Below are 25,128 nucleotides of genomic sequence, written 5' to 3'. Positions count from 1 at the left end.
TAAACCTCCTTTACTGATTTTGGGTATGGACTTCATCACAACGCATTGTCTGCTTTTTCAAGGGCATCGTGGCTCTCCTTCCTTCATCGCAACGTTGTTAGTTCCTCCATCTTTGTTGTTATTTCCGCAGTCTTTGCCCGTTGAGAAGATCCAGGGCACAGTCTGCTGTGACCTTGCCACCTTTTAAGTCGGTCTTCCAACCAGGCAGCTCATTCCCTGTGGCTGTTCGTGTCATCTCCACACCCCCACCCCGCGGGGAGCACTTTCACTTAGCACCCAAGTTCACACATAAAAACACATTGCGTAATGACAGACTTCGATGTCCTAACCCAGGGCAGTAAATGGGCTATTCATCTCACCAGCTCTTGGCCTCAGAAGGAGACTTGAAAGGAAAATAAACAAAGTTGTGAATTTGTGTAGGTGGAACCTTCCAGATTTCCTTTCCCAGACAGCACAAGAAAATTAGGCTAAGAGCCTACACAAACACAGACACTGCTGTTCTCTGAGTCTCCCCAGTTTTTCTACACATGGGAAGGGAGGGGGTGATGGACCCGGGAAGAGTCTAACGCTAGGTGGTGGCGGGTGGGGGCAGTGGGAAGCTGAGGCTCAGAGACCAGAGAATTTCCGTAGGAATACGGCCCCGGCTGGGGATGTTGGGCATGAGCAGAACACCGCAGTCCAGCAAGACTTGTACGTACACACAAATACATGGACCAAGATAAGGGACAGCCTTGTCAGGAGTCAGCACTGCCACAACCCCAGAACCATCTCATCCCTCTTTGACTCACTGAGACACCTATACCTTCAATATGTCTTCTGCTATCCTCAATGTATCATATGCAGTAAGGAGAGATCTCTGAAAAGGGTCCACAAACTCCATCTTCCATTAAAGCCACTGGTGACTCTTACAAGGGGCAGCGCTGCATTAGGCTACGGGACTTCTGGCAAAGGTAGCAGTCATGCAATTTTTCTTTTTCAAGATAATTTTGTAATTCTATTTCTGTACAGAAAACTCAGTGTACATTTAACCTAGGTTAGTGGCGACTTCTTTAGCCTTTGCCTTTTCCATCTTGGCAATGCGAGCCACAGACTTAGGACCCAGGACATTGCCTCCCCAGTGGTGGCGGATCTCATCATATCTGTCATTATAATTGCTAATAGCTTCCGCCAGCTTAGCCAGAGAGCACTCTTGTCTTAACAAGGTTAACACCCTTGTTAACCGGTGTGAAGGCATCAGTGGTGCATGTCTTCCTGTGGAGCAGGCGCCCTGGCCTGGCCTTTCCCTTGATGATGCAGTAGGACACCCCCCTTGTTTCTACACAGGGCAGGCCGGAACACCACCAGCTCAATGGGGACTACATCATGGGCAATCGCCACCAGCTGAGCCTTCTTGTTCCCTACCGAGGTGGTGACTGTGTTGACTCCTGCTCCGAGAACAGGTGGTCTCTTAGTTAGGATGTCCCCTCTGCCAGCAGCTTTCTTCTCAACACAGGCCAGTAGCCTTTGCTTCTTCTCCTGCTTTGTCTCTGGCCTGTATCTGTGGACAAGCTTAAGCAGCTGGGTAGCTGTTTGCCTGTCCAGGGCCTGGGTGAACTGGTTAATGGCAGGAGGGACTTTGAGCCGCTTATAGAGGATGGCTCTGCCGCTGCAGCCTGATGTAGCTGGGCCACTTGAAGAAGTGTGTTAGATCTCCTTTGGGCTGGATGTCCTGCCCAGTGCTGAAGTTCTTGAGCCTTTTCTCAAACAAAGGATTGACCACCCTTTTGGCCTCCTGTTTCTTCACAATGGTGGGGGCCATTCTTGTCCTTTTTTCCTTTGGGCATTTGCTTAGCTGGAGGAGACAGACATTTTTTCTTAAAGAAGTGTTTATCTAAGCTTTCATGGGCTCTGCCTCCACACCAGAGGCCATTGCATCTGTGTCTATAATGGTACATTTATGTGACATGTGTTCAATATCTACCCTACATGGTAAGCATTTTGTCTTTCAAATATTTTATTCAAGGTAATTTGATGATAGCTTTCCGGAGGCATGGGTCAGCTGATGACCTTCATGGTATACTAGCCTTTTATCGATATAAAGAAGCTCTCTTTGATTTTCACAGTACTGCATGCCATGAAATTGTCCTTCCTGATACTGTGGTTGCCACCTTTACTAATTTCATGATACATTTCCTAGCAAGCATTGCTTACACTTAGTTTTTTCCCCTACGTCCCTGAGCTAAGCAGTCTCAGATTTTTGTCACCCAAGCAGTATTGGGTCTGGGTTCTAGCTTCTGGACTGGGCCTCAAGTCAAATCAGACCTTGGTTGGTTACTCCCACAAGCTTTGTACCAGGACTGCCCTAGCACATCTTGCAGGCAGGACACCACTGTAGATCAAAGCTTTTGTGGATGGGTTGGTGCTTCACTTCTCCTTTGGTAGCCTACAGAGTACCTTCCTAACTCAAAAAAACTAGAAGGTAGGGGTGAAGGCTCTGGGTATCACCAGCTCCATGTTCTCCATGTTTAATGAGTTGTGTAGCCATTGTCTTCAGTAAGAGGCTGTCCGTTTGTGGAGAGCAACCTTCTGACTCATCAACAGCCTGGCTTGTTTAGGGATTCCCGCTGAGGCCCCTTGGGATAATTCAATTCGATGTAGCCTAATCTTGGTACTGGAAACTTCATTTTGTCTTCAGAGGTGGTCAGTTGGCTCTCTTATGTGCTCTCATTATTTAGTGATTTCATTTAGATCGCCTTCATAGATGTATATATCTTAGGAAGCTTCTATTGTATTAGTTTCCATAGTGCTCCCCAGATGACCCTTAATTTTAGCTGTCTCTCCCTGTTGTTCCTTCCTTGTCCCCATCTTCTCTCCACCTCCCCACTTGGTCCTCCTATTCTAGCCCCAAACTCATCCCTAACTATCTATTCTATTTCTCTTTTCTAATGGGATCTGTCCTCCCTGGTCTGTACCAAACCTCTGTGGGTGTATGTATTGCAGCTTGGTAATCACTGACTTAAGAGCTAATACCTACATATAAGTGAATACATGCCATATTTGTCTTTCTGGGTCTGGATTACCTCACTTGGGATGATTTCTTCTAGTCCCATACATTTGCCTGCAAATGTCATGATGTCATTGTTTTTAACAGCCGAGTAATACTCCATTTTGCTAATGTACCACATTTTCTTTATCCAGTCTTCTGTTGAGGAATATCTAGGTTATTTTCAGTTTCTGTCTATTATAAATAGAGCAGCAATGAACATGGTTGAGAAAGTGGCTCTGGTAGGATGAAGCATCCTTTGGGTGTGTGCTCAAGAGTGGCATAGCTGGGTCTTAAGATAGATTGATTCCCATCTTCCTGAAAAACTGCCACTGATTTCCAACATGGCTGACAAGTTTGCACTCCCTCATCAGCGTGAGTTGTCACTTGTCTTATTGATCTTGGTCACCTCTGAGTGGCATAAGATGAAATCCCAAAGTACTCTTGATTTGTATTTCCTGATGACTAAGGATATTGAATATTTCTTTAAGTCTTTACTTCAATTTCCTCTTTTGAGAATTCAGTTCAGATCTTTAAGCCTTTTTAAAATTGGGTTATTTGTTTTCTTGATATCTAAGTTTTTGTTTTTTAATTACATATTTTGGATATTAGTCCTTTATCAGCCATGTAGCCGGTAAAAGAATCTTCTTTTCATTCTATAGGCTGAGACTCTGTCAGAATGATGGTGTCCTTTGCCGTTAAGAAGCTTCTCAGTTTCCTAAGCTTCCATTTTTAATTTTTTATCTTAGTGCCCTGCACTAATGGTGTTTTGTTCAAGAAGACTCCTGTGCCAATGCATGCAAGGCTATTCCCCACTCTTCTATCAGGTTCAGTGTGTCTCATGTTCTGCTGAGGTCATTAGTGTACCTGGAGTTGAGTCTTGTGCAGCTGATAGATGTGAATCTATTTGCAATCTTCTACATGTAATCATGCAGTTTGACTAGAACCATTTGTTAAGAATGCTGTCTTTTATTTCTAGTATGTGTTTCTGATCTTTTTTTTTTTTTTATCAAAAGTCAGGAGTCCATAGACGTGTGGATTTATGTGTGGGTCTTCATTTGGTTCCATTGACCAATATGTCTGATTTTATGCCAATACCATACTGGGTTTTTGTTTCATTTTGCTTTGCTTGATTTTGTTTGTTTTCTTTATCTCTGTAGTACATCTTGAAATCTGGAACATCGATGCCTCCAGCAGTCCCTTTAATTGTTCAGGATTGATTTAGATATACTGGGTTTTTGTGGTTCCCTATAAAGCTGAAATTTGTTCTTTTAAGATTTGTGAAATTTTATGTAATTTTGCAGAAATTCCTATTGGGGTTACATTGAATCTGTAAATTATGCTTTGTTGGATAGCCTGCTGAACCATGCCTGCATCTCCAGGATGAATCCTACTCAACCATGGTGAGCGATCTTTTTGCTGTGTTCTTGGATTCAGTTTGTAACTATTTTATTGAGAATTTTCACCTCTATGTTCATAAGGGAAATTTGTCTGTAATTCTCTTTCTTCATCAGATCTTTATGTAGTTTTTGTATTATGGTAACTGTGACCTTGTAAAAGGATTTGGGAAATGCCCCTGTTTATATTTTGTGGAATAATTAGAAGAGTATTGGCATTAATGTTTCTTTGAAGGTCTGGCAGAACCCTGTGCTAAATCCATCTGGCTCTGGACTTTGTTTGCTTGGGAGTTTTAGTTACCACTTCTATTTTATGAAGTGTTATAGGTCTGTTTAAATTGCTCATCTGATCTTGACTTTATTTTGGTAAGTGGTATGTATTGAGATATTTATCCATTTCCTGTAGATTTTTCAGTTTTGTGGAATCCAGTATTTTAAAAGTGTTTCTCTGGATGTCCTGTGTGTCTGTTATGTGTCCCCTTTCACTTCTGACTTTGTTAATTTGGGTTTTCTTTCTCCCCCTTTTAGTTAATCTGAATAGAGTTTTTCAATCTTACTGGTTTTCTCAAAGAACCGAGCATTTGTTTCGTTGATTCTGTGTATTGTTTTTTGTTTCTGTCTTATGATTTCAGGTATGAGTTTTGTTATTTCTTGCGATCGACTCCTTTTGGGTGTGATCTCTCTCTCTTTTCTCTCTCTTCCCATCTCTCTCCCCCTTCCCCTTCCTGCCCCCCACCCCGTGTGTGTGCCATTAAGTTACTAATATGAGATTTCCCCATATATATATATGTGTGTGTGTGTGTATATATATATATATGTATGTATATATATATATTAGCATTGGTACTTAGTGCTATGAACTTGCTCTTAGAACTACATTGTGACCCATCAGCTTGGGTAAGTTGCGTATGCATTCTCATTGAATTAGATAGTTCTACTTTTTTTCTTAATTTCTGTCTTAACCCATTTCTCATTCAATAGTGAGTTGTTTAACTTCCCTACATTTGTAAGCTTTCTGTCATTTCTGTTGTTATTGATATCCACCTTTGATCTGTTGTGGTCTGACAGGATGCAGATGTTATTTCAATTTTCTCTTATCTGTTGAGTCTTGCTTTGTGTTCCTGTATGTGGTCACTTTTGGAGAAAGTTACATGAGATGCTAAGAAGTTATATTCTTTTGTGTTTGGGTAGATATTTGTTAGATCTATTTAGTTTATAATGTCAATTAGCTCGAATATTAGCTTTTGTCTCGTTGACCTGTCTATTGGTGAGAGTGGAGTGTTGAAGTCTCCCGTTATCAGTGTGTGAGGGTCAATATGTGATTTTAGCTTTAGTAGTGCTTACATTATGAACTTGGATGGCCTTATGCTTGGTGCACAGATATTAAAAATTGCAATGTCCTTTTGGTGGAATTTTTCTTTGATGAGTGTGTGGTATTCTTTTCAATCTCTTCTGATTAATTTTAGGTTGACATCTATTTTGTTAGATATTAAAATGGATATACCAGTTTGCTTCTTAGGTTCATATGCTTGAAATATTTTTTTCCATCCTCTTAATCAAGGTGATATCTGTCTTTGATGGCAAGATGTATTTATTGGATGAAGCAGAAGCTTGTATACTGTTTTCTCATTCACTCTGTTGCTCTGTAATTTTATAGGGGAATTGAGACCATTGATGTTGAGGGATATTAATGAGCAGTGTTTGTTGATTCCTGTTATTTCAGTGTGTGTGTGTGTGTGTGTGTGTGTGTGTGTGTGTGTGTGTTTATTCTCTTTTGATTTGTAGATGTGGGATTATTTATCCTTTGTGCTTTCTTGCATGTGGTTAACCTCTAGTTTTACTCCCTACAGGTCTCATCCTGTGGGTCACAACCCCCAAAAGACCATTGGAAAGCACAAATATTTACATTATGATTCATAACAGTAGCAAGATTACAGTTATGAAGTAGCCAAAAAGTAAGTCTATGATTTGGGATCACCACAACATGAACTGCATTAAAGGGTCACAGCATTAAGAAAGTTGAAAGTCGCTATTCCAGTGCCTTCTATAGCACTGGGTTTGTAGATCAAAATAGCTTAATTGATTCTATCATGAAATGTCTTATTTTCTCTATCTATTGTGATTGAAAGTTTTGCTAGGTATAATAGTCTGGACTGGCATCTGTGGTTTCTTAGAGTCTGTAGAGTACCTGTCTCTGTCATTTTGGCTTTTAGAGGCTCCACTGAGAATTCCAGTGTTGCTCTAAGAGTTCTGTCTTTATATGATACCTGGTCTTCCCCCCTTTCAGACTATAGTATTTTTTCTTGTTCTGTAGATTTAGTGTTATGCTTATTGTGTGCTGAAGGGACTTTCCTTTATGGTCTAATCTCTGGTGTTCTGTATCTTTCTTGTACTTTGATAGGCATTTCCTTCTTTAGGATATGAAATTTTTCCTTATGATTTTGTTGAAAATATTTTCAGCATCTTTGACCTGGGTTTCTTCTTTTCCCTCTATTCCTGATATTCATAGGTTTGGTCTTTGCATAGTGGTCCAGATTTTATGAATGTTTTGTATCATAAAATTTTGAGGCAACATTTTCTTTGACCAGGGTATCCATTTCTTCAATCTTATCTACAATGCATGAAATTATCTATTTCATTTCTTATATTCTGGTTAGTGAGGCTTGCCTCTGAGATTCCTGTGTGAGTTCTTAAATTTTTCATTTCCAGATTTCTGTCAGTTTGGAATTTCTTTATGATTCTATTTCCATTTTCAGATCATGAACTTTTTGTTCATTTCTTTATACTGTTTGTACTTTCATAGATTTCTTTAAGAGATTTACTAATTTTCTTTTTAAAGATATCTATCATAGTCACAAAAGTTATTTTAAGGTCTTTTTCTTGTGCTTCAATTGTGTTGCAATACCCAGGGCCCACAGGTGCTAGCATCTAGGCATCTGGGATTGGGAGGATTGTAATTCTAGGTGCTGATACCTGGTCTTGTCTTTGCTGTGTAGGTGTTTTATTCCTTGGTTTCTGTTAAACTCTCAGGTTCCTAAAAGAGTGGGTGACTGAGTGTTGCCAGGTAAGAAAGTCTTTTGACATCCTGATGGGTATGACTACTGAGTGTTTCAAGTAAAATGTGTTTCTATGTTTTGGGAGCTGACACTTAGAAATGGGGGATGAGCTAGAAGGAGATTGATGGGGTCCACAGGAGGGAGAAAAGCAGATTGTTTCACCAGGATCTCCTTAGTTTCCTGGGACTAGGGGCATAGAGTGATGAGAGGCCACAGTGAGTAACCTGCTACAGAGCTGGGGATGAACTGGGGGATTAGGCTTGGAGACATGGAGGGAGAAAGGAAGATCTTTGGTTAGCCCATCTGCTTCCCAGCTAGGGGAGCCTGAAGGTTGCTAGGGAATGCCTGATAGAGTTGGGGACTGAGTGGAGGGGAAGGAAGATAGAAGGGAAAGATTTGTGTTATCCACTGGAGATGGGCTGTAAGAAAGGGAGGTCGCAGCTGGTGGTTTGCTACAGAGCTGGGGATAAGAATGGGTGATTGGTTTTGGAGACTGCTGAGGTAGAGGAAGATCTGCAGTTAGCCTACATGCTTTCCTGGTTGGAGTAGCCTGCAGGTTCCCAGGGAATAATTATTTTAAATTGAAAAGCACTGGCGAGAAGTATAATATACATATAGAAACAAAAGTGAAACTAGGTAGCTAGATCCTGGGTCCAGAAATCGAAAAATCACCAACACTGAAAAGGGTTCCCAAGCTCCTTTCTCATCAAAACTGTGCTCTAAAGAGAAACCAAGTCAACTTCTAACCTCACAGCTCAGTTATTGCATCTAATAAATGAAGTCGCTGGGCTTGCCCTGCTTTGGTTAGACTTTTTTCATAACTTGTGCCTACAATAGCTATGTATGTGCTTCTGTGTAGAAATAGCACACCATCTTCCTTCTGAATGAAAACTCATTTCATCAAATGTACCACTGTATACTGCCATGGCTTGCACAGCTTAGATCCAGAAACCTGACTGGAGCTGTAAAGGAATGGAGAAAGGATAGATGTAGACACAGATATAGACAACGCAGGGGTCAGGTGGGCTGTGCATAATCTGATAGAACCTCACCAGTTGCTGCTGTGACTGAGAACTTCAGCATGTTAGCTAGTCTCAGTAGGCTTCTGTGGGTGAGCAGTCTTAGGTTGAAACATCCGGGAGGAGGGAGCTGCAGTTGCTAGCTTTTGCACATACTGATCAGTCATTACTAAACGCTCATACTTGGACCAAAGAAAGAAAGCTTTGCCAATTCCAAGTCTGACCCATGTGGGGAAAGGCCTTGCCAAATTCCCATGGGCCCAGTTCCTTGGTTCTTGGCATAGTCAGCTCATGTCGAACAATACACAGGCTCTCCAAGTTTCACCTGCTCAAGACTTCACTTGCTCTCTACAGCACATCGATATTTATGATGAATGGACATCTGATTGTTTACAGTTTGAGCCTCATATGAGCACTCTGACCACTCCTTACCGAGTTTTCATATACATATACATATACATATACATATACATATACATATACATATACATATACATATACATATACTACATATACATGCACATACACATACATATACATTTTGGTTGGGTGTAAAACTAAATTCAATTTGCTGGATAGTTAGATGCACAGATGTTCAGACATAGTATTGCCAAATAATTTTCCAATACAGTTACTAAGTTTCTAATAGTTCAGTAAAAACCAAAGTAATTCCAATTAAGCTTATTAGGCTTAAACACTTCAATCAGTGTCTTTCTAGTCACTCTGTTGCTGTGTATTGTGGTGGCTGGACTAAGCATGTGGCATCTCTGCCTAGTGAGAACCATTCCTCGTTCTGCAATGTTCTTCTAAGATCAGCTCAAGATGAATTCTGTTGCTGCTGCTGCTGCTGCTGCTGCTGTTTTTCATATAGTCCCAACATCTTATGTGTAGAAAACTTAATCTCTAAATTCATATGTTGCTGGTATCAGGTGCAGTTGTTGTTAGGTTATTAATGTTAAGTGAAATCAGAAGAGTGGGGCTCCTGTGTTAGTATTCTTAAACGAGGAGCAAAGTAAAACGGCTTCTGTTGGCTTATGGCTTTGGAGGCCAGTTGGCCATGCTGCAACTGAACCTGTGGCAAAGCAGCATATCGCTGGACACCAGCAAAGGTGACTCTCCACGATGACAATCCTATAGTCCGCGAGGCAGGCGACCACAGGAACAAGAAAGCTCACCATTTGATCTGATTTGATGGCAGATTTGTTTTATGGTGCTGGCAAGCCCTCTGGGCTTTCACATCTCTTGTCCTGAGCTCAGCTCCATGATCTTTACAAGTTGATGGAAACCCTTCCCTAAGAACAGTAATGAAGTGACGGTGAGCCTTGGGTTTTGATGCTGTGGATTTTCATGTGTTTTGCAAGGTCCTGAAGAAGGTCTCCTCCTAACCCATCAATAGCCAGAGGTTCCACAATCCTTCCACCACCGGGAGGGAGTACCATATCTTTCTAACCAGTTTCTTTACACCATATTCTTTTTAAATTATAATTTCCTTTATTCTGAGAATTTCATACATGTACAAAATAAAGTATGATCTCTATCCCCTTTCCCACCTCCAATCACCCGGATCCCCTCAGCATGTCAACTTCAGGTCTTTTTTGTTTGTTTGTTTGTTTTAACCTACAAAGTTAAGTTAGTGCTGCCTGTATGTGCATGGGTGTAGGACAACATCCTGGAGCACGGGAATCCTACCAGTGGGGATGCCCTCAGGAAAGGATGACTCTCCCTCCCTTCCCAGGCAGCTGTCAGCTGCCTCAGCTCCTCAGTGAGGGGCGGGGCCTAGAAAGCACCTGCATCCACCTATGCTGGAGCCTTGGCTGGCTTGATCTCGTGCAGGTCTTTTTGGGATCAAAATGCCTTCTAAATATCTTACTTATACTCATAGACATAGACCTGAGCTGCTCTCAACCTTGGTCAGGGCTTTTTTTTCCAGTGCATGGGAACCGATGTAGAGACACATAAATAGAGTGCTGAGAGTTAGAGCTTGAATGCTCAGATTTATATGGAACATTTCATTACCCCCCCAGACATACATGCACACATGCACATACATGATCACACATATACATACATGTTCACACACATATATACATGTGCACACATACACACATACATATACACAAAACACAAACACACACACATATATACCCACATACACACATACATATATACACATACATACACACATATACATATGCATATACACATATATACATAAACACACACACATACACATACACACACATACACGAGTCTGTAGAAGAGGAGGCAGAAAGACTGTAAGAGGAGTGCACTGGGACGCTGCCTTCTGCCCAGGACATGCCAGTGCATTCAATGTACAGCATCTCATTCCAGCCCCAGGAGCTGTCGGTCAGGACAGGGCGCTGAGTTCATTCCTTCACTTCCTTAGTAGCCTCTGTTCCTCTGACCTCGGAAGCCATTTCCCGACTCCTGAGGTAATTCAGTTGAGCTCATCTTTGAGACTCCTTCTACTCGTGTTAAATGCCACATAGAATTTGTTTAATTTTCACCTTAAACCAGAGTGGACACAAAGTTAAGCAGTAGAAAGCAGAGCTTCCAGTGTCAACAGGTCAGCCCAACACACACATACAGACACACACACACACACAGAGACAGACACACACACAGACACACAGACACACACACACACACACAGAGAGACAGACAGACACACACAGAGAGGCAAACACACAGACAGACACACACACAGACACACACGCAGACACACACACAGACTCACCCCAGCGATTTCCTCCTTTTGAGTTGCACCCAGTGACCTCTGGTGTGGTAGTGCAGTGCCTTTATCACCAACAGGAGACACTTGGCTTCTTCTCACCAGTGCCAAGGACGTTTCTTCTGCCACCATTAACCACTGCTCAAGCTCCTGCTCCAGCTGACTAACATATTAACCATACCTTGAAGGACCCTGCAGGGAGACTTAAAGGAAGCTTAAAAAGTGCACTATTTTTATTAAGTATACATGTATACAATTATATTATGATCCTATTCACCCATCCCCCACACTCCTCAGCCCAGCTCTGGCTGGATCCCCCTCAACTCCCCAACCTCTCCCAGCTGGCCTAGTGTCTTTATTTACTGTTTTAATAGCTCACCAGTTTGTGCTGCCCATATACTCATGAATGTGGGGTCACCCACTGCACTGTGGTTGGCCAGCATGGGGGTCACAAACTGTCTTCCCAGAAGCCATCAGTTTTTAATTGCTCTTTGACTGGGGGCGGGGCCTCGTTAGCCCCTCCCCACTCTGGGTGGGAATGCTGACAGACCTGATCTTAAACCGCAGGAGCTCAGGAGCGGTCACATCCAGAAGACATTGCTTTGCTTTGGTGTTTCCAGATTTCTGGCTAGGATAATTTTTCCATCCCTCCACCATGATGGTCCCTAAACCTTAGGAAGAGTGTTTGGTATATATGGCTGTCTGTGACTGAGCACTCCACTGATACTTATTCTCTAAACCTTGACCAGTTGTGAATTTCTGTATTAACCATCTGCTGCATAAAGAAACTTCCCTAATGAGGTCTGGGAGCGGCACTAATCTGTGGTTATTGCCTATGTATGAATTTGAGAGCAGTGTGAAACTATCTCCTTTTAGCAAAATAATACTAGTACACTTGCCCCTGAGGCCTTTGAGCTCATGGCCATATTTATAGAGCTAGGCAGGCATTTCTTCCTATGGAGTAAGCCTTAAATCCAATAGGAAAGTGGTTGGTGACCCACATAGCATCTGTGCCACAACTTCACCCTTGGATTTCACTTATCCTGTTAAGACAGTCATTACTACAGTTTGCCACTCTCGGTGATGCATCCTACCACAGGATCCCACATGGCGCCTTCCAGTTCTAGCTACGAATACGAAAGCTAGCCATTAGGGAGAAAGCTTTCAAGTTAGTTTCAACTTGATTTCTCCATGTCCTGTGACCAAAATGTGTGTGGTCCCTTCAGCAATAATCTCTTACCATTAATTTTTGGTGGGCAACCAGGAGAAATGCCAATATCTTGCACTGCTCAGGGGACAAACTTTGGACACCCCTGACTAACAACTAGAAGGGAGGTATCCCACACCTGGCATTACCTCTTCATCAGGGACCTGTGGCTTCTGGGACAACCATTATTCCTATGTATGAGAGTTCCAGTTAAACTCTGTATGAGCACAATGTATATGGAGATGCAGACATTTAGGATGTTTTAGAATAGTAATTTCCACGTGGGCTTTTCAGACTTCCTTACTGTTATCTCTTGTCCATCCCTCCTCACACCCACCTTTCTCCTCACTAAACCCTTGATCCCCATTATTGCTTCCCCCTTCATATTACCTCACTTAAGATCATCTCCCTCCCCACCAAAGGGCCCTTTATAGTTTTCTGTATTCTGTAGGTACTTTATGTTAAAACATGCAAATCTAAAGAATTGGTACTAATAAATTCTACATATAAATGAGAACATGTGACATTTGTCTTTCTAGGCCTGGGTGAACTATTAAAATCTCTGAAATGCTAAGTAATAAAAAAGAGACATGGATGGAGCTATAAAATCGGGTTTAATGTTCTCCACCTTCCCCCTGCACCGTGTGTGTGTGTGTGTGTGTGTGTGTGTGTGTGTGTGTGTATGTATATATATATACTTAAATATATATACTAATATATACATATATGTACTTAAATATTTATATACTTAAATATTTTTAATATTTAATATATATATACTTAAATATTTTTCCTACATTCTGTTTAAGAATGGATAACCTTCAATGCTGCCTTTCTATTTGTTTATTTAACCCATAATAGTCTCCTTGGCAGTACTGTCTGTCATAAGAACAAGCTTACAGGTCAATGAACCATCACAGAAAGCCAAAAAGTCAGATATTTTACCTGTTCTGCTAAACGAGATTGTCTCCTTCTAGCTAACTATTTGGAACTAATGGTTGGGAGGCTGTCATGGATACAAAAGCAACAGAGTGAGCCGCAGGATAGAAGCATGCTTCTTTGACTGTATGAGTGAATCCTGTATGTACAATAAAACGGTAAAGCAAAAGTTTGTTTTAAATGTTTATTTTAAGTTACGTCCATATTATCAAACTTGGGGAGTCACAGCCCATGTCCCAACTTGAGTCCAGCCTTTCGTCCTTAGTAAAGCAATTAAATGAGCCAAGTTAAAAGTTGAGAGTATCAGTAGAAGATCTGTTTGATGTGGTCACATCACGAAGGGACAAAGCTAACCAGCAACCCTCCCGAGACTTTAGGGTCCTGGAATAAGATCAAAGTTTAAACAGAAGCCAAGGCTATGCACATCTAAGCAGTTGGAAGCATGCAGTGGTCCCACTAACCATTTATCATTATCTGGGTCTTAGTTTCATCTTGTAAGGTGATCTGACAAGCTGTGAAATCTCTTTCTGAGTGAGAGACAGTTCCCTCCCTTTCTTTCTCTGAGCATAAAATTATTTGGAGAATTTCTATTTCTGAGGTCTCAAGGGTGGGAGTCACTATTTCAACAGTCTGATAGATTGAGAGACACAAGTGTGTCTCCAGAATATTGTATCTCTCTCAGACCAATTCCACAGCTATGCATGGCTCTGTGTGTAAGTGCACATGCGTGCAAGTGCCCACAGAGGCCAGGAAAGGGTATCAGATCCCTGGGAGCTGCATTGGCAGGAAGTTGTGAGTCACCCAGCGTAGGTGTTGGAAAACAAGCTCTGCTCTTTTTATAAGAGCAGCAAGTGCTCTGAAGCTCTGGGCCATTTCTCCATCCCCTGCTTTGGAGGTTAAATGTAGTGTGGGTTAAAAACTTGAGAACATCACCTTTTGGAGTTCACAATGCTTAGGATTTTAGCCTCAAAGACATTGTTTACTGTCTAAAATTCCATGCTCTGTCCATAGGGAAGCAAGGTCTGATCCTTCAAAAAGCAAGGCAAGAGCATATGAGCCACAGTGTCTTAGCACAGAGAGGCTCCTGGAAGCGACCTGCAGCTTTATGACCTCCACACAGGAAGCAACAGGAAATGCAGCCGGGTTGGGCCACATGCGCCTTGCCTTGTGATGAAAGCCAGGTGTTCCACAGAAGCCAGGTGAGCCGTGGTCATAAAATGCACATTCGGGTCTGCGGAGACACCTACAGATCAGGCTATGCTTAAAACAAGAATGGATGAAGAGAATTGCTTCAGAACAAGCAACCTCAGTGCTGAGGTGGACTTTCTGTGTTTCATTTTTAAAAGTAAGTCAGAATTTAAGACAGAGTCGTGAATATACCCTCGAGAAGGGAAAGAGGATAAGGAGAAAGGAAAAGGACTAAACCTGCACTTAAGATCTGTCCCTGAGAGCTATTACTTGCTTTCTTTTTCTTTTCTTTTCCATTTGTGTGTGTACGCATTCATGTGTACCAGTGTGTGTGCACATGTAATGTGTGTACTCATGTGTGTGAGTATGTGTACATGTGGAGGACTGCTGCTGTTGATACTGGGATTCATCCTCTACCTTCTATCTTAGTCCCTGAACAGGGCCCCTTAATCAAACCCTGAGCTCAGAGCCTTGCTGCCAGCATTCTCTGGGGATTCCCAGTCTCTGCCCTTTCAGAATGGAATTATTTGAGGCCACCTCTCACACTCACTCACATTCTGGGGACCTCACACAGCAAGGACTGAGCCATCTTTCCAGTCCAAGAGCTGTCACGTTCTTAGCAAAACTTGCCAAGTCCTTTTTGTTAGGTAGAATTTTGGATGTCGTCTCTCCAAACCTCTTTGTTTTGTGTTTATTTTGGTCACACAGAGTTACTGATCCAACTGTGTTCAAGGCAGACTCAAAAGAATTAGGCCATTTTCCCAGTGTCACCTAGGACTCAGTAGGTACCTACACATGCCACAGTGACTCCTGACTGGCACAGCCTAAACGTTCACACACACACTCCATCAGCTTCTATGGGTCAGGAACCTAGGGCAGGTCTTCTCCTCAGGTTGTGGTCAGTATTAACGAGAATCAAGACATCCATAGAGGCTCAAATGGGGAAGGGTACGATTCTAAGCTTATTCATGTACTTGGTGTCAAAATTCACATCCTCGTAGTTAGTTAGATGGAGGCTTTGGGCTCCTTAGTGATACCAACCAGAGACTTCTCTGAAGTTTGCTTTGCATCAGGAAGCCAATAAATATTGGTCTGCTACCAAAATGAGAATCATAATCTTTTAGCTGGTCACAGCATGCCCCTATCACCGCTGCCATCACCCGCTGTCATGTGGTCCATCTCCCGTTCAGTAGACGGGGATTATATTTGGCCCTGAATATTACGAGGTCAAAAGTCACTTGTGGCCAGCTTAGAAGCCTGTTAGAGAGTATGTGGCCGCAGAAAATAGACTTTAGGTAAATAGACAAAAAATGTGTTCCTCTGTCTCAAGCCACGTAGAACAGTGTCAGAAGGCAAGCTTTTCATCATCAGTATTTTTGCTTTATAATACCCCACTTACTGCTATTTTGAGAGGTGATAAGGCTGTTTTAAGTAGCATTTGTATATGTTTGTGATAAGCTTTTGGACAAAGGCATGGAAGACAGGTGCAAAGACAAAACTTCTTTTGCAACTCTGAAAGCGTTTGAGTTTCGATACATGTAAGACAAAGAACAGGACACTCATGAAGATGCTCCCGATAATGAGGTGTTTCCAAGAGTTGCTCATTTAAATGCATGAGCTGAGAAATCTCTGATGTGTTTGATAAGTATTCCTAGCTTCATGTGCTGGATCAGTGGTTCTCAACCTGTGGGTCAGGACCCCTTTGGGGCTGAATGATCTTTTCACAGGGGTCACCTAAGACCATTGGAAATATCAGATGTTTATATTGGAATTCACAACAGTAGCTAAATTACAGTTATGAAACAGTAAGGAAAATAACTAGTTTTTTTTTTTTATGGTTGGGAATCACCACAACAGGAAAACCTAAATTAAAAGATCCCAGCATTAGGAAGGCCAAGAACTGCTGTGTCAGCTGAAGATTGACACCCTTACCCCTACCCTATTATGACTCATCTTGGCTGAGTTCTGGTAATCACTGAAGTGGGTGTTTCACTATAATATGTAGTAGATCACCAATGAAGTTTTCATGACTTTCATTTTCAGAGCCTTATGGCTTTAACTTTCAATTGTAACACTTATTTCCAAAGGAACAGTCTGTTTCAGATGCAAACATTTTATAGAGCTATGTGCTAGTTCTCACTTTACATGGGGTTTGGGCTTCAGAGGACCCCAAACCCAGGTAAAGCTAGAGGCAAGCAGGGCATACAGTAGCATTTGCAGTCATCACATGAACCGAGATAGAAGCATGGGGTAGCTCATAGATGGACGACTTGCATTGAGTTGTACAGTCTTTGAGTCTGGTTAACTTTGCTGTGTGATGTTTTTATTTATTTAAAATTTGAAGGCAAATGAAGTAAGGTTAAAAAGCATTTCAGCATGGCAGTCACTGTCCACATCATAGTGGTCACAGTCCCAGGGGCCCTGATGCCTCGTTCTTCACAGTGGTCTACCTTACATTAGGGCAGCCATGTAAGTCATCATCTGAACAAGGACACTTTTGGGCCGTGAACCTGTCCAGGCTGTGAGCCACTGCCTTATAGTTAGAATAGAGCAGCAGCAGCAGCAGCAACAGCAACAACAACAACAACAAAGAAATTTTCCTTTACCCAGGAGTCTCTCTTTAAGCAGTGAAGAAGGAAAGAGGCATGGAGTTCACACTGATTGCAGTAGGGTGCGGCTGTGGCTGGTCATGTGCTGACCTGTGCCTCTTTGTGAAATCAAGGACTGTTGAAAGTCACAGAGGTTCCCTCTGACAAGTGGTAACACAACTGTGTGTTACATGGCTGCCCTAATGTAAGGTAGACAGCTTTGAAGAGCCACTTGTTGTTCCTCTCTGTGCTTTTTCTTGGCTCTCTAATAGTCCTGCCTATCGGGATGCCTTTTCTTTTATTTTGCTTCTAATATTTCCAAATTCAGTTACATGGGGAAGACAGCTAGGTTTGCCAGTGGTTCATGTTTGCCCGAATGAGAACACTGACATGGCGTTCTCCGTGGAAATCCTTGGTCCAGTGTTTCATCAAAAGCTCGCTTCAGTATGGAAACCTGAAACCTCAAAACCTGAAACCTCAGGATCTGCTAGTCATCATTCTTTCTTTTAGCACAGGCAGGACACTCCCCAGCAGAGCACACAGCAGGCGCTCGCCCCAGAGAGCTGATCAATTAAAGGCTGCAAGCAGCTGAAGCCATGGAAATGCTAACGCCTCTCCAGGGCAAGCGGCTCCGGAACAACGTCTTGCTAAAAATGAATATTTTTCTAGAGAAACAAAAGCTGGTAAAGCATTTAAGTCAAATCGATCTTTAAACAGGATCCTGAACATGGAAACCATTTCTACACACACATGGCATCCATTAGAAAAGAGGGCTAGGAAAATTTCTCCTATGCAAGACTTTCCAGAAGGAAAGATCGAACGTAGACGATACAGCTTGTCCTCCCACGGCTCCTTAGAGAACAGCCCCTCACCCAAGTCCAGATTCTCAGTCACTCAAACACAAGCGCTGTGTGTGACAGTCTTCACGCTCGCCACCTTCTTGCACTTTACTTCAACCCTAATAACAATAACCTTGCTATGACCCAGCCATACGCTAAAATATTTAAAACTTTACAAAGCACAATCAAATACTTCTAATAGCCTGGCTCCCTAGGGGCAATCACTACTTTCCATGTAGTATGTGTGCATCTTTCCATTTCTGTGAAAACATGTATATAAACCATACAGTTGTAAATGCTTTTAATAGATTGCTTTCTCTTATGAAAAACTTTTCTGTTGTGTGCACGAGAGAGCTCAAGTTTATCAGTAGCTCTCAGGAAGGGGAATCAGAACTGTAGTGCCAAAGGATAAACTTGTTTTTATCCTGATAAATGCTGGCAGACTCTCTGTGTGTGTTGTTATTGCTCATGGTGATGGTGGTGGTGGTGGTGGTGGTGGTGGCAGTGGTGGTGGTGGTGGTGGTGGTGGTGGTGGTGGTGGTGGTGGTGGCGGTGGTGGTGGTGGTGGTGGCGGTGGTGTGTGTAGGTCCATCCCACAGTTTATCTGTAGAGAAGAAGTTCTTCTTTATTCTGCTTGTGTGTTCCACATCTTTCTCCTTGTGTTCTAAGTGATAAATTTGACCTTCTTGCAGATTTGACTTTTTTGACTTGTCCTTAGGTGTGTTTTTGCATATTTGTGTTCCTCCTTTGTGGACCACATGCCTGGTTTATTTTTTCCCTCTGAGGGTTGACTCCTCCCTCCTTCAAACTGAGCATTTCCCCTGGCTCTGGGTGGAGCCCACCATTTGCACAGATATCCTCCAAATTCTTTCTCCTTGTGACTTAGGGACAAGTCAACCTCCAAAGCATTTTTATAATTCCTTTGCTGCAATGGCTCTGGCTTTTAAATGCACGGGACGTCTGCCTCTCCCCAGATGCATGTGAGCATTGGATGCTGGTTCTGACAGCCTCTCTCCAGGCTTCCCTCAATGATGCTGGCCCATAGCTCAGTGTCTACAAGCAGCCTTCTTCTAAGGCAGACTTAAGTCACCCTCATTTCTTCTGCCTTTCTCTCGATTCTTGTGAAATCCTGTGGCGATAAAGCCATTTTGTGCTGCACTTTGAAGTACGACCGTCTCTTGCAGAGGCTGGTTTCATCTGGATATTATGGGAAGATTTGGTGCAGCTGGAACTTTGTTTCAATTTAGCCAATGGGGATGCTTTTGCATCTATAGAACAAGAAGGCATTTATTCATTCTCTGGGTTTATATATTTTCTTAAAGGTTGTGATTTGCATTTCGGTTCTCTATCTCCTTTTACATTGTTTTCTGAGAAATGCAAAACCCGTGGGGAAAGTGGGCCTGGCTTTGGGGGGAGATTTTCAAATGCAGCTCTCATTTGTGTCACTGGAGGCAGCCCCCAGTCCTTCGTGCCCAGGCCAACTGCCTGCAGGGTAATGGATTATCTTCCTCTCAGCAGACTCCACGGGAGATGTTCTCAATGGTTTATGCATTCTGGCCGGAAAACACTCCCTGCAGACGCGAGAATTCTTCCTGTGTTCCCCAGCAGAGGTCCCAGGGGACTGAATCTGGCTGGCAGTGTAAACCCCATGTGCTATAAAGAGAAGATCAAGGGCAGATTTGGCACTAAGTGGTTGTTCCAAAGTTTCCAACTGGTCTAAGCTTTCAAAGACAAAGAGTGAGGTCTTGTTGCTTTCACCTTGGGGAATACTTACAGAAGGTGTCTAAACACGCACTTACAATGCCCAGATCTTAGCCGAAGGGAAGAAATCTGTAAACAGAGAAGGTGATTGGTTCTGCTTTGGGATAAGAGACTAGGAAGGCAGGGGGAGAATCACGGAAGGAATAGGTCATTTGCTATCCAGTTGCTCAGAACTGTTTATTTGACCTGAAATTGTGCTGTGCCTGAGCTCAGGCATTGATCACACCTTCTGCAATTGAAGCAAGAGATAAGTTTGTTAAATGTGCAATATACAAGGGAAATCAGCAAGAAAAACATGCCCGTGGGGGAGGTCCAAAGAAACAGAAACAAGTTTAAACAGAGACAAAGGAGGTAGGAAGGGAAGGAGCAAGGGGGGGGGGAGACAATGAAACTGAAGGGGAAAAGAAGGAGAGAGAGAGAGAGAGAGAGAGAGAGAGAGAGAGAGAGAGAGAGAGAGAGAATGAATAAAAAGAAAGAAAATGGATGCTAAGGAAAAGAAAGGAAAGAAGGGAGGGGGGATCCTCTGAGGCAGCCACCTCACAGATGTTTCCCTGGTTGGTACCCAGGGCTTGAAGGACAGAAGGCTAGCAAACCCTCAACAGAACTGGTCACATCAAGTTTTGTTTTGTGATCCCTTGGGAGGCCTATAACTTGGGGGTTGAGGTGACAAAGGGCAGATTGAGGGAATTATTTATTTCACTCTTTGCCGTCTGGGCATCCGCATTGATTGAGCGGATTCATTTGGTGCCGGTTTTTGTTCCCTTCAGAGTTCTGGTCATGAAAATTAAGAATCATGATTCTAATATCTTGCGTGGTCTGTGAGTCATGGCAGGGTGCTTTAGTGCTCTGGCCTTCCCAGTTTGCTACGTTTTGATTTGCTGAGTTCTTTCTTCCTCTTTTGTGCTTACTTATTATGATTATTAATGAGGAAGCAGAAAAATGGCTATTCAGTTGAACTTTAGGGAGCAGGACGTAATAAATGGTCTCTGTCTAGGATCTAACATTTGCCCCTAAATACAGTAATTATTAGGTTGCTTGATGATATGCTGAGTTTTACAAGGCTCTTATTAGGGAAAGAAAAAGAACATAATAAATCCACTAATGTGGGTAATGACTGGTATGGAAATTGAAAATGGTTCAAAATTAACCCACTCCTTTTTTCCATCTTCTAAATACCCCCCCTGGGTCCTAATATTATTCATCACATAAATATACTTGCTTTTCATTTCAGCTAGTTCTGTGCTGCCAAGGCGCTCCAGAATTAATTGCAATTAAGTGCTATCTGGCCTTACCCAGGCACTGCCAACAGGCTCAGCTGAAGGAAAATGTTAAGAAACCCGCAGTGGCAGAGAGTCGTACGAGCGGTTCTGTGAGCGCCACATGGCTAGCTCGGGGCTCGCTCACGGGACCCTGGGCAACACCGGAAATGAAGGTGCTCAATAGACAGAAGCTGTCTGCTCACCCAACTGACCACCCGAGGGCCAAATAGGCCTCTCTGCCTCTCTCTCTCTCTCTCTCTCTCTCTCTCTCTCTCTCTCTCTCTCTCTGTTTCTGTCTCCCTCTGTCTCTCTCTGTCTCTATCTGTCTCCCTCTGACTCTCTCTGTCTCTGTTTGTCTCTCTCTGTCTCTGTCTGTTTCCCTCTGTCTCTCTCTGTCTCTGTCTCTCTCTCTCACACACACAAACACACACACACCCCCACACACTTCTGCATAGTCCAATTTTTTTTGTTTTGTTTTTGATTTTTGTTTTTTTTTTTTTTTTTGTTTTGTTTTTTTGGATTTGGTTTTTTCGAGACAGGGTTTCTCTGTATAGCCCTGGCTGTCCTGGAACTCACTCTGTAGACCAGGCTGGCCTTGAACTCAGAAATCCACCTGCCTCTGCCTACCAGAGTGCTGGGATAACAGGCATGCGCCACCACCGCCCAGCTGAGACAATCCAATTTTAATTCAGACCTTTCTGTGTTTCTTTACGGTGAGTCAAAAGCCAATGTGAGGTGGGGTCTGATGGAGTCTGACGCAGGAGGAGTGTACAGGAGTACTCCCACACATTAAACATGAGTGATTTTCAAGCTGTATAAAACACTGTATTTATAAAATATTTCTTTGGAGTAAATTATATAATGCCCCAACTGAAGTCATTTACTAAAGATAAATCTGAAAAACAATATGTGACTGGGAAGGGACCTTCTTGTCACCCTGATTCCTGTCACCCTGAGGCTTTCTATAAGCATTCTGTTGGGGTTTAAAGGTTTTCAATCTTACTTGAAATGTGAACAGAGTGGTGAAAACCGTTTAAACTCTACTGGAATCAAATCTGGACACCACAAAACAAAATGGAAACAACAAAGACACACAGCGAAGCCTTAGTCCTGAGTGAAGCCCACTAAGGAGGCAGCTCCCGCAGTCAGAGGGAGAGCAAGAGCAGCCCAGATTGAGTGGTGTGGGGAAGCATTGCCATTAAAACAGAGGAAGAATAAGACAGCACCACTACAGGGCAGAGCAGCGCCACTACAGGGCAGAGCAGCGCCACTACAGGGCAGAACAGCACCACTACAGTGCAGAGCAGCACCACTACAGGGCAGAACAGCACCACTATAGTGCAGTGCAGCGCCACTACAGTGCAGAGCAGCACCACTACAGTACAGTGCAGCGCCACTACAGTGCAGAGCAGCGCCACTACAGTGCAGTGCAGCACCACTACAGTGCAGAGCAGCACCACTACAGGGCAGAGCAGCACCACTACAGTGCAGAGCAGCGCCACTACAGTGCAGTGCAGCGCCACTACAGTGCAGAGCAGCACCACTACAGTGCAGAGCTAGCCAGTGCAATAAGACACGAAAAGGAAACTTAGATCTCAAAAGTAAAATGGGATGTTGCACATAAGGTAAAAACATTCAGTACACTGAGAAGAAATGAGTCCATAGAATACTTCAGACAAAGGATTGTGTCAAATTTTCCAGAGCAATCTTCAAATCAGTAAGAGATGATCAAGAAGCCATCAGCAACAAGAACAGGGGAAACAAAGAACAAATTCACATTTGAGCGATGCTTTCAAGGGTTAGTGGGTTTGACCATTCTGAATTTCATTTTAATAATAATCAAATAAAACAATGAAATCTCAAATCTTATTTGTGATTGTAAAAATGTTTTGAAAAGATTTATATGTTGAGGATTGGCAAATAAAGAAAACATAATTATAATGAAGTCTTTTTGAAAAGCAAATCTGCCACAATGCTCACTATGATTTTAACTTATATTCATGTAGTCTGGAAACACACACACACACACATATACACAAGCATACACACATATACACAAACATACACACACAGATACACACAAATGCACACACATGCATGCACAGTCAAGGCTGTTTACCACAGTTGTCTACATAAGTGTAAAAACTGTGCACTGGTTTATCCATAGCAGTTTTCCATAGCAAGGTCCCACAGACAAGGCAATTTAAACAACAGAGCTACACCCTCATACCACTCAATGCTGACATTGAACATTTGTGTGCTAGGTCCATCCTGTGACCTCTGCCCTTGTTTGCAGGAAGCCACCTCTACACTCTGTTTCTCTTGGTGTTTTCTGGAGAGCCTTTGTTTTGATCATCCTTTCTTATAAAGTTCATCAGTCTTATTAGATCAGGACATACCAATTACCTCTTTAAAGACCCTGTCTCCAAGTAGAGCCACATTACAAAGTATTAGAAAGTATCAAAACTTAGGGCTTAACATGAGTTTTGAGAGGATATGATTTAGTCTTTAACAGTCAGAAACAACATACATGCAAGAAAGGAAAGTGGTCATGGTACATCCATATACAGTCACTAATAAAAATGAAATAAATCAATGAAAAAATTAAAATACTAAAGTAAAAATAATCTAAATTTACAGATGGTATAGTAGAATTTAATTAAAGAAGAAAGAGAAAATAACATGGTACTTATCTGTTTTAAATATTTTTATTATAAATTACGTGTATACATCTGTGTTTATTTGGATATGTGCACATAAGTGCAGGTGCCCATGGAGGCCAGAAGAGGGAACCAGATCCATGGAAGCTGGAGTTACAACTGGTTGTAAGGCACCTAATATAAGAGCTTGAAGCCAAACTCCAGTCCTCTGTAAGAACAGTACATTCTTAACCACTGAGCCATCTCCTCAACCCCTCCATATACACTTTTAACAAAGAGAAAGGGATAAAAATGGAAGTAAAAGTTGTTCCTTAGCATTTTTGGTAGACATTGGCTATTAGGTTTGTGTTTGTGGCATATTTGATTATGTAATTTAAAATCACATTTCTATTGTTTAAAAAATGCTAGCAAATTGAAGTAGGCAGAATAAGACACAATGGCAGATTTCAAAACTCTGAATCTGGACAGACATTGCCTTGGATATCAAAATATGAGGGTGTTCAAGTTCCCCGTATAAAATGACATTATGTTTGTATACAATCTATACTGAATACAATGCCTATGCTTATCCATCACGCCATTCTAGTGGGGTTGGTATTGTACTCATCCCATGTCAATGTAAGAATAGGAATTTCCTGAAAAACAATGCATATAAATAATTGTGCAAGAGAGAAAGGCACACACAGAGAGAAGGCACAATCTATGTTTGATTGAATCCATAGATGTGGAAGGTTAACTGTGCAGCAAAATATTGGGCATGATTGGTTTTGAGAAAGTCAAAATGGGGCAGGGCTCAGGCAGAGGGAAGGGTGGCAGAGCTTTGAGGTTTGAGGTTGAACAACCCAAAATTTCTAACACTCTAAGGAATTTTCAAACTCTTGCTATATAAAGGTAAGAGAAGCCTGACTTTGGCTTCTCTTCCTGTTAATAGGTTTCATGGGAAAATCTGACTGATGAATGCCTTGATCCACAGTGTCAATGGGCAGAGTTAAGTGTGACGGGTGGGAGGGGAGGCACTACTTTTTCTATGGCCGGCTCACCTATCAAGGAGCAGGGATCAGTGCCAGCTTGCCCCTAGGGCCAGACATTGTCTTCTGCCTTCCCTGCCCACTACCACCCACCCACCCCTGGCTTGAGATCTCAGGCACTGCAGGTGAGAGGAGATGGTAGCAGCTTTCCTATTTCTAAACTCTCAGAAGCAGCAGGGGATTAGCTCCTACCAGTCAGGACTCACACACCCCAACCCCGATATTTCACAGCTTCAAGCTTTTCTGTTCCAAGCTTTTCTGAAGGTAGGCTGACATTTTCCAAACCTCAGTTTTAAAATCCCAGAATGTCAGTTGTGAGCCTGGCCCATTACCATCCTCAGCATGGTTTAATTGAGAACAGGCATCAGTGATTGGCTGGTTTGGTTGATGATGCTTTGAAGGTCACCATCCTT

The 25,128-nt window shown here is 42.5% G+C and overlaps 1 non-coding gene and 1 pseudogene across 1 annotated transcript; one reads left to right on the top strand and one right to left on the bottom strand.

Moving 5' to 3' along the window:
• Positions 1-1,024: 1,024 nt before the first annotated feature.
• Positions 1,025-1,798, bottom strand: LOC127677926 (60S ribosomal protein L7a-like; annotated as a pseudogene).
• A 14,215-nt stretch (positions 1,799-16,013) lies between these two features.
• On the top strand, positions 16,014-16,133 carry LOC127679609 (small nucleolar RNA SNORA40). The gene has a single exon (XR_007976872.1). It is a non-coding gene; the product is annotated as a small nucleolar RNA SNORA40 (small nucleolar RNA).
• Positions 16,134-25,128: the final 8,995 nt, after the last annotated feature.

The sequence above is a fragment of the Apodemus sylvaticus genome, chromosome 2 (assembly GCF_947179515.1).
Source record: "Apodemus sylvaticus chromosome 2, mApoSyl1.1, whole genome shotgun sequence".
NCBI lineage: Eukaryota > Metazoa > Chordata > Mammalia > Rodentia > Muridae > Apodemus > Apodemus sylvaticus.
The sequence above is the reverse complement of the archived record's forward strand: the minus strand, read 5'-3'. Positions and strand labels throughout refer to the sequence as shown.